This window comes from Eurosta solidaginis, chromosome 1 (assembly GCF_040869045.1).
Source record: "Eurosta solidaginis isolate ZX-2024a chromosome 1, ASM4086904v1, whole genome shotgun sequence".
NCBI classification, from domain to species: Eukaryota; Metazoa; Arthropoda; class Insecta; order Diptera; family Tephritidae; genus Eurosta; species Eurosta solidaginis.
The window spans coordinates 93,251,691-93,269,601 of NC_090319.1; the positions used below are offsets into that span (position 1 = coordinate 93,251,691).

Below are 17,911 nucleotides of genomic sequence, written 5' to 3' on the forward strand. Positions count from 1 at the left end.
GTTATTATGCTATTAAGGCTATTAATTTTAAGTTAGCGTTTGTGCCAATATATTAATTTTTATTCAATTTCAATTTGCAGACCTTTGTTCCACTGGCGACTACAATCTATGAGTTATTATTCCAATGGATAAATTCTTTTAAAGAGGATATATTAGCTCTAGCCAGGATAATAAACGGAGAACCTGTACATTACTTACTTTTGTTCCGCTCTCTAATGGTGCGTCTCCATTGGATCAGCTTTGTGCCTGTATTACTGGGCCATCTGGCAATTTATTTATCTGTGTTTCTTATATTTCATCTTACAGCACATATTCGCTGTACTGTGCTCATGTCAGTAATATATTTGATCTATATGAAAATAATAGTGATAGTAGTTTTTGCGTTTTGATCATTCTAATGATGATATCTTAACATCTACTAATGTTCATCATCCCCACGAGATTGATATCTTAGATACCCGTTTTAGTGCCAATCTATTTCCGATTAACAATTTCGTGAGCCAGTTTTTTCGTGCATCTAATTTTTGTCGATGAGAACCTCATAACTTACTTGACTGAATGTGTGTTTCTTATATATAAATCAGATATGCATCACGTTGCATTATCTTAATCTATAGAATTCTTCGACTTAGTAGCGAAAAACAATATAAATAATAATGGACGCTCCTATAACTTTAAGGATGCAAATTATGAATCTCTAATCTCTAAATATCTGAAATAGACTGGGCATCTATTTTCTTTTCTAAAAATGCAACTGAATGTTTCGATGCTTTTACGCTAAGATGGCTTAAATATTCTCCTTCCGGTTAAGGTTAACAAACTACCCTGGTATAATACTAGGTTGAAAACTTAAAAAATCAAGGAAATAAGTATTTTAAATTATACAAGGCAACCAGCGATATTGCCTTTAAAGATTAGTATACATCTTATGTGAAGCAGTTCAATGTTCTTGATAAGTTTTTTTAAAATAAATAAGTTTCTCGAGTTGAAGATGAGTTTAAAGATAATCCTAAATCTTTTTGGAACTATGTTCGTTCAAAGAAAGGTTGTTCTAATATACCTAGCTGTGTTAAATTTAATAACATTTGCTCTAACAGTTTGGTCGATTCGACAAATCTTTTTGCTGACTTTTTCAAATCTACTTTTGTTGTTGAGGCGGATAACTTTGATAACAGGTATCTTACTGATAGCCCCAAATCTTTAGACTTTGGGTCTTTGTCGGTATCAGAATCCGATATTATCTTGGGTATCCTCCTTACTGTCCTCAATCAAAAATGATATAGAGGGATTGTCATCTTTTTTATTTAAGAAGTGTAGTATTACTCTTTGTGTGCCATTGTGCCACATTTTCAATATTTCGCTATCGACTGAAATTTTTGTTGATCGCTGGAATCTGGCGTCTATCACCCCTTTTTCCAGTCTGGCAATAAAAATGAAGTAAAAAATTACAGGCCAATATCCAAACTGTCAAAATGTTCAAAACTTTTTGAAAAGCTAGTAAAAACAATTTATAATTCGCTATCAATAGGTTAGCCGATCCATGTCAGCATGGTTTTATTTCGGGACGTTTCTCACAAATCTGGCTGTTTCATCACAGTTTTGTGTCTCTGCGTTTAAGGATGGATGTCATCTGACTTTTGACACAGAAACTTGAAAACATGCGCTTTCACTCAAGCTTTCTATCGTGGCTGAAGTCCTATTTGGAAAATATAATCTCTTTTGTTTAAATCGATAAAACTAAGTCTAATGACCCATATACCAGGAAAGTCATATACAACGCTTTAGTGCACTCAAAGCTAGAGTATGCTTCAGTCATCTGGAATCCGATATACTCTTCACACTCTTTAAGAATTAAAAGAATTCAGCGCAAGTTGAAACGATTTGCTCTTTAACCTCTACATTTCGTTAACGCCTGCCATCCTACAATGCCAGATGCATGCTTGTCAATGTCATGCCACTTTCACTGAAAGAAATGGTGCTAGTAAAATCAACAAATCGGTTCTGCTGTTCTTGACTTAACGGAGATTCGGTGAAATTGATCAAATTATGGTTAATTCGACCGAGTTCTTTGTCAAGCGAACAAATTAGTTTAGTCATTTCAACAGAAGAGAAATTTTCGCTCTTAAGTTAACAGAATTTTGTAAGATTGACATATTCCTAATCCATCTAACTGATTTTTCTGTTAACACAACTGATCTTAATGGTCATTTCAACGGCGATCAATTGTCAATACATGAGCAAATTTCAAAGAGAATTTTACGCTCACTGCGCTCTCTACTTTGTACTTATGACGATGGGGCTCCTTGTTAAAAACACTAGTTTTTCAGTTATCAATACAAAACGAGAACCCATTTTTTGAATTTACTGTGCAAAAAATTATGATATACCGGGACACCTATTTATCGGTTACAATTTTGCAACTTATCGTCCAAGCGAAATGCAAAATTGCGCCCTCTTGTTGCAAAAGTTTTGTTTGAACGAATATGATTTTTCCAAAGTTAGTAACATTTTGTTCAAGTTTTTATGAATTTTCACTCACGCCAATAACATAATAAAAAAACGTCCTTTTTGAATGTTGATGTTTCCGACAAAATAAAAGTTTGAGTTGTCTTGGAATCGTTTCAACTTAAAGTGTTACGGAAATTAAACTTGCCGAATTACATGTAAAGTTACTCCAGTGGTGAATTACCTTCCGGCGATTTGATTCTTTACTTTTCTATAACTTACAAGTTCTCTTTTTAAAATGTTACGTTTGGTAACTACATGCGAGAGAAGAAGTTGAGAATAAGCTGAGCTGCAACTGAAAGAATTGAGAATCAGTTTTGTGACTACTATTTTCATTCCTATACTCATATGTAAGTATGTATATGTAGCAAGCATGCGTATTTATGTATTCACGTATTTAAGTATTTATATGGCGGCCGCCGTGGTTTAATAGTAGTGTACTCCGCCTACCACACCGAAGACCCTGGGTTCACACCCCGGGCAAAGCAACATCAACATTTTAGAAACGAGCTTTTTCAATTAGAAGAAAAATTTTCTAAGCGGGGTCGCCCCTCGGCAGTGTTCGGCAAGCACTCCGAGTGTATTTCCCGCCAATTTGTAAGAAAAATTAAAAAGGAGCACGACGCAAATGGGAAGAGAAGTTCGGCTTAAAATTTCTTCGGAGGTTATCGCGTACAGGTACTTTCATACAAAGCTGTCGCAACAACTTTTTTTGTTCGTTTGACTACTAACACGGTCAATTACGAATCAACGATCTGTGCGCAGTTGATTCAACATCTTGTTGCGATGGATAAAAATTGACAGACATTTCGGTTGAATTGACCCGTATTTCGGTTGATTTGACCAGTCTTTTCTTTCAGTGTGAAGTTAGGCGTTTTGTTCAAAACGTAATGTTTATTATTGACATAATATCCTGTGCCATTGACTGTTCAGAACTACTTGGGCAGTTAACTTTTAATGTCCCTAACAGAGCTCTCCGGTTTCTCAGTACATTCCGCTTTGAAGTGCTGCGTTCGCATTAATTCAATTTCGCACCTTTCTAAGAGGTCTTGCAGAATTTAATCGCCTATCAGAAGCCTTGATCTGGACTTTACCATACCAAGAACTCTGTTTAAGGCACGCGTTGAGTGTTATTACTTAACAAGTATACCTCATTTTAAAATTGTTAAATTAGTATTAAGTTAACCTGTAAGTTAATCAGTAAGGCTGTTACTATTTGACCGATGGCTACAAAAAAATACAACAAAGATTTGGTTTAACAAGCAGTGCTTTGCAGAAGATGTTATTGACTTAAGTGAAAAGCGGAGTAGAATCCCCCTCCAATATGAAATGAAAAGCCTATACTAATCAAAACAAGTAAGGAAGGTTAAGTTCGGGTGTAACCGAACATTACATACTCAGTTGAGAGCTATGGTGACAACATAAGGGAAAATAACCATGTAGGAAAATGAACCGAGGGAAACCCTAGAATTTGTTTGTACAATATGGATATCAAAAGAAAGGTGTTAATGAGTATTTTAAAAGGGAGTAATCCTTAGTTCCATAGGTGGACATCGTTTCGAGATATCGCCATAAAGGTGGACCAGGGGTGACCCTAGAATTTGTTTGTACAATATGGGCATCAAACGAAAGGTGTTAATGAGTATTTTAAAAGGGAGTGGCCTTAGTTCTATAGGTGGACGCCGTTTCAAAATATCGCCATAAAGGTGGACCAGGGGTGACCCTAGAATGTGTCTGTACAATATGGGTATCAAAAGAAAGGTGTTAATGAGTATTTCAAAAGGGAGTAATCCTTAGTTCCATAGGTGGACACCGTTTCGAGATATCGCCATAAAGGTGGACCAGGGGTGACCCTAGAATTTGTTTGTACAATATGGGCATCAAACGAAAGGTGTTAATGAGTATTTTAAAAGGGAGTGGGTCTTAGTTCTATAGGTGGACGCCGTTTCGAAATATCGCCATAAAGGTGGGCCAGGGGTGACTCTAGAATTCGTTTCTACAACATGGGCATCAAACGAATGGTGTTAATGAGTATTTTAAAAGGGAGTGGGCCTTAGTTCTATAGGGGGATGCCGTTTCGAGATATCGCCATAAAGGTGGGCCAGGGGTGACTCTAGAATTCGTTTGTGCAATATGGGTATCAAACGAAAGGAGTTAATTATTATTTTAAAAGGGAGTGGGCCTTAGTTCTATAGGTGAACGCCTTTTCGAGGTATCGCAATAAAGGTGGACCAGGGGTGACTCTAGACTTTGTTTGTACGATATGGGTATGAAATGAAAGGTGTTAATGAGTATTTTTAAAAGGGAGTGGGCCTTCGTTCTATAGGTGTTCGCCTTTTCGAGATATCGCCATAAAGGTGGACCAGGGGTGACTCTAGAATGAGTTTGTACGATATGGGTATCAAATTAAAGGTATTAATGAGAGTTTTAAAAGGGAGTGGTGGTAGTTGTATATGTGAAGGCGTTTTCCAGATATCGACCAAAATGTGTACCAGGGTGACCCAGAACATCATCTGTTGGATACCGCTAATTTATTTATATATGTAATACCTGCCAAGCTTTCAAGGGTTTTTTATTTCGCACTGCAGAACTTTTTCATATTCTTCTACTTAATATGGTAGGTGTCACAACCATTTTAAAAAGTTTTTTCTAAAGTTATATTTCGCGTCAATAAAACAATCCAATTACAATGTTTCATCCCTTTTTCCGTATTTAGTATAGAATTATGGCATTTTTTTCATTTTTCGTAATTTTCGATATCGAAAAAGTGGGCGTGGTCATAGTCGGATTTCGTTCATTTTTCATACCAAGATAAAGTGAGTTCAAGTAAGCACGTAAATTAAGTTCGTTAAAGATATGTCGATTTTTGCTCAAGTTATCCTGTTAACGGCCATGCGGAAGGACAGACGGACGACTGTATATAAAACCTGGGCGTGGCATCAACCGATTTCGCCCATTTTCACAGAAAACAGTTAGCGTCATAAAATCTATGCCCCTACCAAATTTCAAAAGGATTGGTTAATTTTTGTTCGACTTATGGCGTTAAAAGTATGCTAGATAAATTAAATGAAAAAGGGCGGAGATACGCCCATTTTGAAATTTTCTTTTATTTTTGTATTTTGTTGCACCATATCATTACTGGAGTTGAATGTTGGCATAATTTACATATATACTGTAACGATATTAAATTTTTTGTTAAAATTTTACTTAAAAAAAAAATTTTTTTTAAAAGTGGGCGTGGTCGTTCTGCGATTTTGCTAATTTTTATTAAGCGTACATATAGTAATAGGAGTAACGTTCCTGCCAAATTTCATCATGATATCTTCAACGACTGCCAAATTACAGCTTGCAAAACTTTTAAATTACCTTCTTTTAAAAGTGGGCGGTGCCACGCCCATTGTCCAAAATTTTACTAATTTTCTATCCTGCGTCATAAGTTCAACTCATCTACCAAGTTTTGTCGCTTTATCTGTCTTTTGTAATGAATTATCGCACTTTTTCGGTTTTTCGAAATTTTCGATATCGAAAAAGTGGGCGTGGTTATAGTCCGATATCGTTCATGTTAAATAGCGATCTGAGATGAGTGCTCAGGAACCTACATGCCATATTTAATCAAGATACCTCAAAATTTACTCAAGTTATCGTGTTAACGGGCGGACGGACGGACGGACGGACATGACTCAATCAAATTTTTTTTCGATCCTGATTATTTTGATATATGGAAGTCTATATCTATCTCGATTCCTTTATATATGTACAACCAACCGTTATCCATTCAAACTTAATATACTCTGTGAGCTCTGCTCAACTGAGTATAAAAAACAAATACAAATTTGAAGTTGCTTAAGATCTACTTACAAACAACATAGCGCCAGCAGTATCCACTCTAATGGAAATCTTTTTATGTCACAGTGTCATCAATTTAAATAGCAAAGTCTTGTAAAAAGTTACTTTTATTTTAAACTATTTGTACTATACCCCGCACTAGTCACAGAAGAGTACTATATTCAAGAAATACAAAATGGGTTTAAGGGAGCGTCCGACATTTTCTATTATATGCGTATTGTGTCAGACTTATTTTGTCCTAATTTGGCTTCTGCATATTTCATCAGCTCCACAGCAGAGATTCATAAATAAATGCCTAAATAGTTATTTAGGAAGAGGAAAATCCACCAAACTTCCTAGAATTGCGCCAAATTGAATGGTACTGTGCTTTTGGCATGCGCAACATGCCTAAATAAGTTCGAGTAGTCAATGTCGTAACAGAACTTGAAAATATACAAAGATTGCTTCTCCCGAATAAGGTCTACAAAAATTAGTCAAAGGTTTTGAAAATAAAACTGCGACAATCTATAAAGTATTTTTTTTCCTTCTTTAATAATGAACTACTTTGAATATGCTTCTTTCAATTGAAGGAAAATAGTGCAAAATCTTCGAATTAAAATCAAATTAAAGTGTGCACTTTCTTTTCGGAACAGTTCTTATCTGCCTCACTATTTTTACCGATTAAAGCACAATGCCGGGAAAAGCAACATCAACAATTGAGAAACAAGCTTTTCTAAGCGTGGTCGCCTCTCGACAGTGGTTTGGCAAACGCTCCGAGTGTATTTCTGTGTCGCAGTCGGCACCTACTAATTTGTAGGGAAAAATTAAAAAGGGGCACAACTCAAGTTAGAAGAGAAGGTCGGCTTAGATCTTCTCGGAGGTAAATCGCGCGAAGTATTTATTTACTTTTTTAAACACAATTCATGAAATTTCATTTTTTATCGCGTAGTATATTCTTCGGTAGAATGACCATTTTTCATTTGTCCCATAGTGATTTGATTTTAAAGCACACATACATACAAACTCATTTGCAAATAAAACACTTTTGAATCATAAACTTGATCTTATTTTGTTATTTGTCAAATTTGGTGTTTCGCTGCTTTACTTCAATAGACATAATATTTTTATTATTTTAAAAACACTTCATAAATTTTAAAGCGGAAATTTTTGCACACCTTTGACACTAAATTTATTTCATAAAATTCGTACAAATTGCTTTGCTAATGTAGTAATGTGCCATAAGGGCGCAGTATGCGTATGTGGTTGTTGTTGTTTTATTCACATTTAGATATTCACTCATCAACGAAAACAGCCCTTCGCATTTTCAACACAATAATAACAGTAACAACAACAACAAAAAGTTGTGACCGTAATTCACTTGCAATTACTTGAGACATAAAAATAAATGTTGTCGGTAAATTATTGCATTTTTTTCACTTTCAGTTATATATTGCACTTGTTGTTGCTTTTCACGTAATACATTCACTCCCTCACTAACAACAACAAAGAAGGGTCCTCCATTTCCCAATGTAAGTTTGCAATGCGACAATTTGTTTGCACGCGCCCGCACGCTAACTCGCTCGATGACTTACTGACTGAGTTTTGTTTGTGTGTATGAATGTTGTGGTTTTGCGTTGGCCGCAAAGGTGCTTCTGTAGTGTTGTTGTTGTTGCTCTTGTTGGCTTTGGTTTGTTTGTTGTGGTTGTAGCTTCTCGTTGCTGCTGGTTCAACTCTTGATTTTTTTACTTTTGCTGTTGTTGTTCTTGTTGTTAACGTTGTGTTTGCTTGTAAAACAAGTTTTTACCTTTGTAGCAGGTTTTGCTCTTAATGTTGTTGTTGTTGTTGTTATAGCTCTTCTTACATGTTACAACTAGCTGGTTTTGTTGGCTCATCACATATTTAAATGTAATGTAATTCATGTTTTTTGCTTTGACTTTATTTGCATTTGTTGTTGTTGTCATTGCTTGTCTTGTTTTGACTTGCCACTTGGTTACTGTCACTTTTATTTATTAAGCTTTTTGCTGTTATTATGTTATATTGCTGTTGTTGTTGTTTTCTTACGTTATTGCCATACGACTTAAGATGTCCAGCCACTTGGAATACCAGTTTGTTGTTGCTGCGCTCTCAACGTTTATTGTGTCATAGCAAAGAAAATCCACAACAAAATCCAAAACAAAACCGGACAACCACAAGTCCAAACTCAAAACGCTCACTTTTAACTTGCACTCTTCAAAATGCTGCCCCCTCTATAACTTGTCCATAACAAAATTTCATATGCCCCCGACTTAGCCATCACCAAGCCGGAACTCATTGCCTATTGTGTGTAACTTTACGAAAATGAAATGGTATATTAAGTTTGTCACGAATCTCAAAATTGCAAGTCCTTAAAAGAGAAGGGATATACTCACCAATAAGTATACCGATTTGATCAGCATGACAATCTGGTTTGAGTTAGCCCTGTCCGTCTTTCTGATTGAACGCAAACTACTCGCAAAATTTTTGAGATATGTTGATAAAGTTTGGTGAACGGGTATATTATTTTGGTATTCGATTATACATTTTTCGGAACAGAGATATAAGCTTCAAATTTCACCAGATGCTTTCGTATATGGCATATATTGCTGAAGGATAAAGTCGCAGAGATCGGTTGTATATATAGCATATATTCCCTACAACCGATTGTTCTGATAAGAAACATTTTAAAAATATATAGACAAGAAACTTCTCACAGTTCCTGTCTCATTTCAAGAACTAGAGGCTTCAAATTTCACAAAATGACTATATATAAAGCATTTATTGTTGTCTTAAAAAATGATAGAGATCGGTCGCATATGTAGCATAGACAACCGATATACAACCTATTTTTCAGAAAAGATATTCCTGTTCATAGCTATCTCAAGCAGACAACAAGAACTTTATGTGAGGATAAACGACCTATTATTTTTTTTATGTATATCGAAAATGCCGCTTATGTAGACATATTCTTTATATATCACACATCTAATACAACCGATTATTCTGATATAACTCTTGGGATCAGATTGTTGCTTAGCTCCATTCATGAAAGGCAGAGCCGAATATAGACCTGTCCTTACTTGTTTCTTTTTATTTTTTTATACTTTATTGCTGTTACTTTTTGCTTGTGTTGAAATTTGTGTTTTTTTCTTTACTTTTCCACAGAGTCTTGGTTTAGTTGTTGTTGTTTGTTTACTTAATTTTGGCTTTTGTCTTTCGATAGCTGTTTTGGTCAGCTTTCATTTTTTTTCCTTACCGATTTGACTTTTGTTATGCAGTCATTTTTTTATCGTTTTTTTGTTGTTGTGGCATTCTTTACCAGCTTAGTATTGTTTTCAATCGCTACAAGTTTTTCAAGTCTTTGTTTTGGTTTAAAATTTGAGTTGTTTTTTAATTGGTTTTGATTGCATTTTCAGTGTTGGCACAGTGGGCGAAAACTGCAATGAGAAGAAAGAAAACTGCTGTTATTATTTTATTATACGTAATCTAGGAAGCTAGCTCAAATTAGCAATGATAATTTGTGCTAAATAAGAAAAAAAAAATCCAAACAAATTAAATTTTATTGAAGACCCTGGGTTCGCCATCAGAAATAAAATCTCAAAAGTGTCCATCAATACCATGCGTATAAAGAAAGTTATTTAGATTTAAAGGCCAAAATTATAGTTTTTGTGTGTTTTCTCGTAACTGACAAGTTTTATCAAAAAAGTACTTCAGACCAAAGATCAGATCATAAAAAAAACACAAATTATCCTTAAAACAACCCCGAAATGGTTCGGAAACAGTACCAAAATAATCTTAAAACTATCTAAGATGATTCCCAAATATTTATTCTAAGACTAAGTTCCGCAATGATCCAGAAGTCTTGAAATGATCTCAATAACATCCTGAGGTGATCACGCAAAAAAAAAAGTTAACTATCTCAATATTCAAAAAATGGCCCTGAGATAATCAAAGAACAGCTCCAAAATGATCCCAAAGTGATTTTGAAATATACTTAGAATGAATACGAAATAGTCCCGAAAATTATGCGGTAATAATCTTAAAGTGCTCCTGAGTTTATCTCGAAAACGGATTCACAAAAGAGCTAAAACAATCCATAATTGGTACCGTAAATAATGGCGACGATATTCCGAAGTAGTAGATCCCGAGAATAGTTTCGAAATAATCGGAAAATGATACCGAAGACAATCTCGAAATAGCCCTGAGATTTCAAACCAATCCAAAATTGTTAAGAAATGATTCTGTAATGATCCGAAAATTGCCCTTCAATCACCGTGTAACGATCTCGAAGAAAGATCCTCGAATCGATGCCGAAAAATTAAAAACGAAATTTCCGAAATGGTAAGGAAACGATCCTGAATTAGTCGGGTAACGATGCAGACTAGATATTACCATTATTTTGTCATTTGCGTGTTCCACCTTTTTAACCCCATTTCTGTTGAGTTGACGAAGTTTATGCACAGCAATGCATAACTATCAAGGGTTGTGGCTACAGAACATTCACCGCAGATGTGCTTTAGCCTAGGTTGGGAAAAAAGTTGCAAAAGATTGCCCTAACTTGCTAACTTATGTTGAGTCGATCACGGGGAGCATTTACTTTCTCCTGCAAATACAGCCAAAATGATCGTGGTTTTGGTTTTGATATGATCTGAAGTCGTTTTCATATAACTGTATACGAAACCAGTTGTAGCTCCTTAGGATACACTTCTCAGTTTGCCAAACTATAAAAAGAACGACTGCATAGCTTAAAGATAGGAGATATAGAGCTTCTGCCGGCCACCGTGATATGGTGGTAGCGTGCTCCGCCTGGGTTCAATTCTACGACAAAGCAATTAGAAACAAGTCTTTCCAAGCGGAGTGGCCTATCGGCAGTGGTTTGGCAAGTGTGGCGGGTGTATTTCTGCCATGACAAGCTTCTCTGAAAATCGATCTATCATTTGGCAGCCGTTCGGAGTCGGCATAAAACATATAGGTACCGTCCCGCAAATTTTTAGGAAAAATTAAAAAGGAGCACGACACACAAAGGAGGAGAAGCTCCGTCTGATTCTCCTCGGAGGTAAGTTACAACAAGTATTTATTTTTTTAGTTCTGGAATACTTTCAAAATTATGTGGAAAATATTCTAAAATGATCCCGAAGGCGACCCCAAAATAGTTCTGAAGTAGTACCAAAAAAAAATTTATCAAATAGTACCGAAGCTACCCCAAAGCCTTCTTGAATTGTTCCCAGTAAGATCTGGAACTGATCTCGATACCAATCGCGAAATCAAACCGATCCTCAAATGATTTCGAAAAAGTCATGAAACGCTCCTAAAATTATTCCCAAAAGGTCTTGAAGTAATCCAAAAACATACCGAAATAGTTTCGAAGACATCAAACGTCTTAAAATGAAACAATTCCAGAATACTACTTAAAGTATTAAAGTACAAAAAAAATAGTATAATTCCAATATTACACTAAAATTAACCAGAAATATGTAGTCCGGAATAAATCAGAAGCAAATTCGGAGCCACTACCGAAAGAGTTTACTCCATTTCACCGCTGCTAACACTGGTACGATGGGCAATGTGAACGGAAATGAAAAATGCCGTCTACAGTACTCCAAAAGACTTGACAGATACGACCTTGCAAATTTATAATTGCACAAACGTAACTCTTTACCTTGCTCATCCCCAAGTCGGCAACATTAAACAGAATACTGTTGTGTGATCATTTCCGTGTAACAACTTGACATAAGTGAAACGTGGTATGTCTTCCCCTTAATAGAGAAATCGATTAGTGGCACGTTGCATGTTGAATGTGACTTTCAAGTCCTATAGGGAATGACCTAGCCACTATAGCCATCAGAAGAAAGGTATTTCGCACTATGAGAGAGACCCGTAAAAGAATTGTAGTTAACTATTTGAGGCGTTCACGGTGAGCTCTGCGATCTACAGTGAATCACTGAGCTTCGTCAGTGCATGTTTTGCATGATTCCGCTAATTGGGATATACGAAAGACTAGATACCAGTACTGCTATGCCATCGGCGTATGGCAGCACTTCAACCTCGGTTTTGTTGAGTTTGAAGAAGTTGATGAACAGCCGCTAAAGATCATAGCAGTACAGACAAAGAGATGTTCATTACCACTTACAAAGCAATTGGCCGGCCGCTTGCATGCTACGCATCCCCGATATGGTTGCCAAGCTTAAAGGTTACTAACTTGGAAAAAATACAGGCCTACCAAAACACTGCTCTCAGAACAGCTACAGACTGACTTATTACGTCCCCAGAACACCACCTACATATGAGGCGAAAGTAGTCCCTATTAGGGAGAGAAATTAAATTTTGAACAAACAGTTTCTATTGAAAAACCATAAACCTGGGCATCCCAACAGACATCTGATTGATGACGCCACACCTCCCAGGGGTCATCTCCGTAATCATCATGAGGAAACCTGAGAACACAGCCGTGTGACGCAAAAAAACACATGCAGGTCTTCAGTGATATCCACAAACAGGCGTCGGACCCTATGCCAGGAATTGCACGACGAATCCAGTTCTTAAAGAAAAATACTCAGAACTAGGGACACGCGCGCCACTCCAGCTCACCTTTGATCAGGGTAAGGGAACAGGTTAAACTCTTACTTATCCAGAATCACGCCGACTTATAAATGAATGTCCCGCCTGCAATGTGTCCCCACATGAAACCAACCATCTCTTCATTTACTATGTGGAACGAGATACTCTAACACCCCTCACACTCTGGTCCATCCCTGTTGAAACTGCAAGTTTTCTTGGACTCCCGGGAAAGGATATTGATGACAATTGGCGAGTGGTCGCACCTATTTGATGGGCCGAAGCACTGCTACAACAACAACATCATATCAGCAGTGACATGCCACCGCCCTCAGGAACACTTTTTCACGGTGTGCCGATACTTTACGATGTCGATAGAAAATGGATAGAACTTTGTTGTATTCAAGAGAAAATATCCCCAGAAGATTTACGTTCTATCCACTTCGACCACCAGCGAGTATCGAAGGACATTAAATGATGAACTATACGAGCTTTATGCATTCATGTACATTGTGAAACGAATAAACGTGCAATCGTCGCTAGCTAATTTAAAACTTTTACTATTAATTACGACTTTATTCACATTATTGCAGCATTCTTCTATGAGCACGTAAAACATTGATTGAACGTTTCTAACACCTGAAACTTGATTAGCTGTTTTAATAACGTAAGCCCATCAAAGAACTTTAATTCAACAAGATAGAAGGCTCGAATTTTCTCAAGTGGGCCACTTTAAAATCGATTATCTCAGTTTTCATTGACAAATACGGTTTTTAGTCGGTTTGGAGGTAGAGACGATCTCCACAAAATATTTTTGCAAACAATTTTATTTTACATTAGTTATTAACCGTTAGAGTTTTTGATAATGTTATTATCATGTTATTTTAAAAAATTTATAACTCGTGAACGGTTTATCGAAACTCAACGTTTTATACATCAAAATTTTCGTCAATTAATATACTTTGCCATAAAAAAATGTATTTTTATAACAAATTATTATTTTGCAAGAAAAATTCTGTTTGTTTTAAATAATTAAAAATTAATAAAACTTCTCCGCCTGTGAGAAAATTTTAACACATTTCATTATATTCTGCAATCCCTTAAAACAATTTTGGTGAAAAAAAAAATCATTATTTTGCATTAGGTCAAAAGTTATACATGTTTTTGTGACCGCGCTCCTACCTCCAGCGTTAGACGAGCACGTTTTGACGCTCGCGACAAACATACTTACTTTAATAAGTATTAAATAAAAACGATTGATTTTTTATGTTAACTCCGATGATATCGTTTTATTGGCAATATCATCCAAACAGCGGTCAAAAGGAGAAATGTACTTATATATACACTTGATCTTACTTACTAAAGTTTATCACTAATTAGGTACTAATATTTAGAAATAAGAGAAAAGGATATGTCGCCTAAAAGAGAAGTTATGTAGGCAAGTTAACGTATGTAGCAATAAGAGTAAATAATAGATGAAGAAGAGAGAGTAGGTGGGTATAAGGATGTAGTTCGCGCCCTGAGTCATCGTACGACCGAAATTTTGTGCATGATTTATGCTGATCTGGAAAATTCCAAGACGATGGAAAACAAACGAAGAACCGTGCTAATGCTTGCATATTGCCGTGTTTCTCAGTTTCGTGGAAGCTTTGTTTAGAGCAACGTCAATAGCCGTATACAAAAATTAATCCACAATATTTTAAATAGTTAATGCTCGATAATGCCTATGACGAATTCAAGCTGCAATCCCTTAAAAAAAAAGAATCATGGAAGAGTTCGTAAAAATATTTCATTGATTACTGAGAAATATGATTCGAAATTTGATAAATTTTTTGGAAAATACATGTGCGTGTCGTGTAAAACCCGAATGTACGTCGCGAGGAAAGTGGAAAAAACAAATAATTCCGAAGAAGAAGATGATACTTATTCAATCGACGAAGAAGAAGATGATGTTTCTCGAGACAATTCTTTTGTTCAACATGAAATGGAACGAGGAAAAATCATTGGTATCGTGCAAGAGATCACTTGTTCATCTAATAAGAGAGCGAAGCTTGATATTTCGGACGATGAAAGGAGAAATGTAATGGAAATTACAGAGAAAATACAGTCAAAATTAAGAAACGGAATTCCTGGAAACAACGATCAACAATCTCAAGACAACCAATGAGATCTGAGAAAATGTTTCTTCTAACAACAATGCCAGTGGAGTGGAGTGTTCGTAAAACGGCAAAAGTGTTTGGTGTTTCTCGTCGTTTGGCTACTCGAGCAAAAAAATTACGCGTAACTAAAGGATTCGCAGCCCGGGTAAATCCAAAAACTGGACATCCCTTAGATGTGCCGATAGTAGAGAAAGTGAAAATTTTTTATTTATTGGATGAAATTAGTCGTGTTTTACCTGGAAAAAAAGATTCGAAGTCAGTCGTCATTGACGGGAAACGTCAGCACGTCACGGTGTGTTTTCTTCGATTGAAAAGGGTTTTTTTTGAATTTTTTGAATTTTGAAATACCCTTACAAATCATTGCAGAAACAATTGTTAATGGGCAACCTTGATGAATTACACTCGCGATTCTTGAAAGATTACCCCGGTGTGCAAATATCTCTCACTAAATTTCGGGAATTAAGACCACCCCAATGCATATTAATCGGAGCAAAGGGTACACGCAATGTTTGCGTTTGTAAAACTTACCAAAATGTGAGATTGAAAATACAAGCCTTGAAACAAGAATTCATAAAGTTTAAGATAGACTACCCAGAAACATACCGCGATTGGCTCCATAAAATCGTTTGCGAAAATCCAACATCGGAATGTTATCTTTTGGAGTGCAAAAAATGCCCTGGTACAAAACTTATTATACACGAAATCAAATCAATTTTGATGAATCAGAAGATTCCAAAAATTTCATTTCATCAGTGGGTTTCAACTGATAGGTAAACCCTTTTTTAATTCCTGTTAGAAAATATAATTACACTTACTGACATTGCGTACACGCAACACTTTTTTTAGATGCCATTTTTCACTGGTCACAGAATCAAGAAAAGTTTTTTTGGAACACCTCGCGGAAGATTTGTTAATACTTCTGAAACATGATTTCATAGCGAAATCCCAAACAGAATACTTGACTAAACTCAAAGATACCGTAGGCGAAGGCGAATTCATTGTCACTGAAGATTTTTCAGAAAATTATACATACCAAATACAAAATGAAATTCAGTCACAACATTGGTGCAAAGATCAAATCACGCTTCATGTTTTTGTTGTCTATTATAGAGAGAACAATATTTTACGTAATGAGAATTTCGTAATTTTCTCAGAGAATCTGCAGCACGATTCAGTATCTGTACATTTGTTTAACGGGAAACTGATTTCCCATTTAAAAGAAAAATTCGGCGATACTATAAAGAAAATTTTTTATTTTTCGGATGGGGCAGCGTCACAATATAAGAACAAGTACAATTTTTTGAATTTGATTTATCATAAGAATGATTTTGGTATTAATGCAGAGTGGCACTTTTTCGCTACATCCCACGGCAAAGGTGCTTGTGATGGAATAGGGGGTACCGTCATGAGATACGCGTATTTCACAAGTTTGCAAAAAGATACAGATTTGTTACTAACATCTCCTGAAAGACTGTTTCAGTGGGCAAAGCAATTTTTCAAAAAAAATCATTTTCATATCTGCACCAACGAAGAGCATGAAAAGCATAGAGAATTCTTGAAATCACGATTCTTGAGTGCAAAAACGATAAAACAAACACGTTCATTTCACTGTTACCAGCCTTTAGAAAACAAGTTATTGTGCAGAATATTTTCTGCTCACGAGAAAGCAGCTACGGTAATTTACACGTAAAAGGGCTTTTCTGTATCGACGTTCGGTGAAACACAACACATTTTTCTCGAAAATTGTAAAATTTTTTTCAAATACTGTAATAAACAAAATTAATAAAATCGGTGGCTCTTGCTGAAAAAGAAAACAATTTTTTGCAGCTCCTAATGACAGGTAATAATGATGATATTGATAGTTTTCAGTCACGATGACTCAGCGCGCAAGTTAAGTATGTACTTTCGATTTTAAATAAAACAATATACTTTATTTGTATCTATATGTAATTTAATGAATTCTAAACTGAAGTTCATATGCTTCAGTGTAATAGAAGACTAACTTATTTCTATGCTTAATCGTCTATTTATATGCTCTGGTTTCTTTTGTTTAGTGGCTGCTGATAATGTTCAAAAAAGGATCTTGCTGATAATGTTTAAGTAGAAATCTTATCTATGCTTACAATGGTTGAATAGGAATCTTTTGTTCGCTGATAATATTTTATTTGGTTTTGTTTATGTTTTGTTTATGTTTGTATTTGGTTCATGTTTAAATAGAAATCTTATCTTTGCTTACAATGTTTTGGTTTCTGATAATGGTTAATAGATAGATAGACAATGTTTAAAGAGGACCATACTTTTTATGTAAACTACTGATTCTATATCATACATGGGATGTTATCGGTACAGTAGTGTATTTTCTGTTGCACTAACTCTCCTCCCTCTTAAAATTAAATGTCCTCATTTACAATTTGGACTCTAGTAATTTTTGTTTTCTTTCTTCATGGTCTTTTTGACATTGTATTAGTGCTCTTTGATAAAGTATATTCCTTCTCCTTACTCTAAATTCTAATAATAGTTTGGTTATTGTGATTAATAGGGTTATAATTAATATAGTTATAAATGTAGTCTTGATTGGTACAAATATGGATAATATTTCGTCTAGATTATTGAACTTGTATTCTGATTGAGATTCTAAGTATTCTAATATATCTAGATTTTCTTTATGCTTTTTATGGAGTATTTTTACCATAGTTTCCCTAATGTTTATATATACTTCGTTATTTAATGTTATATTGGTTTTGAAATAAATTGAAAAATCTCCATCTAAAATCTCGTTGTTTAATATATTCAATCCGCTAATAATAATGCTTCCGTTACCATAATTAATAAAGGGTGGATTCTTTTCTTTT

At 35.4% G+C, this 17,911-nt stretch overlaps 1 protein-coding gene across 12 annotated transcripts in view; it reads right to left on the minus strand.

The window, feature by feature from the left end:
- Nucleotides 1-17,911, minus strand: part of myd (mayday) — a 438,878-nt gene that overhangs the window by 43,018 nt on the left and 377,949 nt on the right. For 2 of the 12 annotated variants that reach the window (XM_067759144.1, XM_067759143.1), the window contains exons 1-2: nt 7,506-8,381; nt 199-349 (exon numbers count right to left, since the gene is read on the minus strand). The exons of 2 other annotated variants lie outside the window; for them this stretch is intronic. The gene's annotated coding sequence lies outside the window, so the exon portion shown is untranslated. Of the gene's footprint in view, nt 1-198; nt 350-7,505; nt 8,382-8,738; nt 8,940-9,601; nt 9,783-17,911 lie in introns of those variants that run through there. 8 more of the 12 variants (XM_067759153.1, XM_067759148.1, XM_067759152.1 and 5 more) reach the window with 6 other exon arrangements.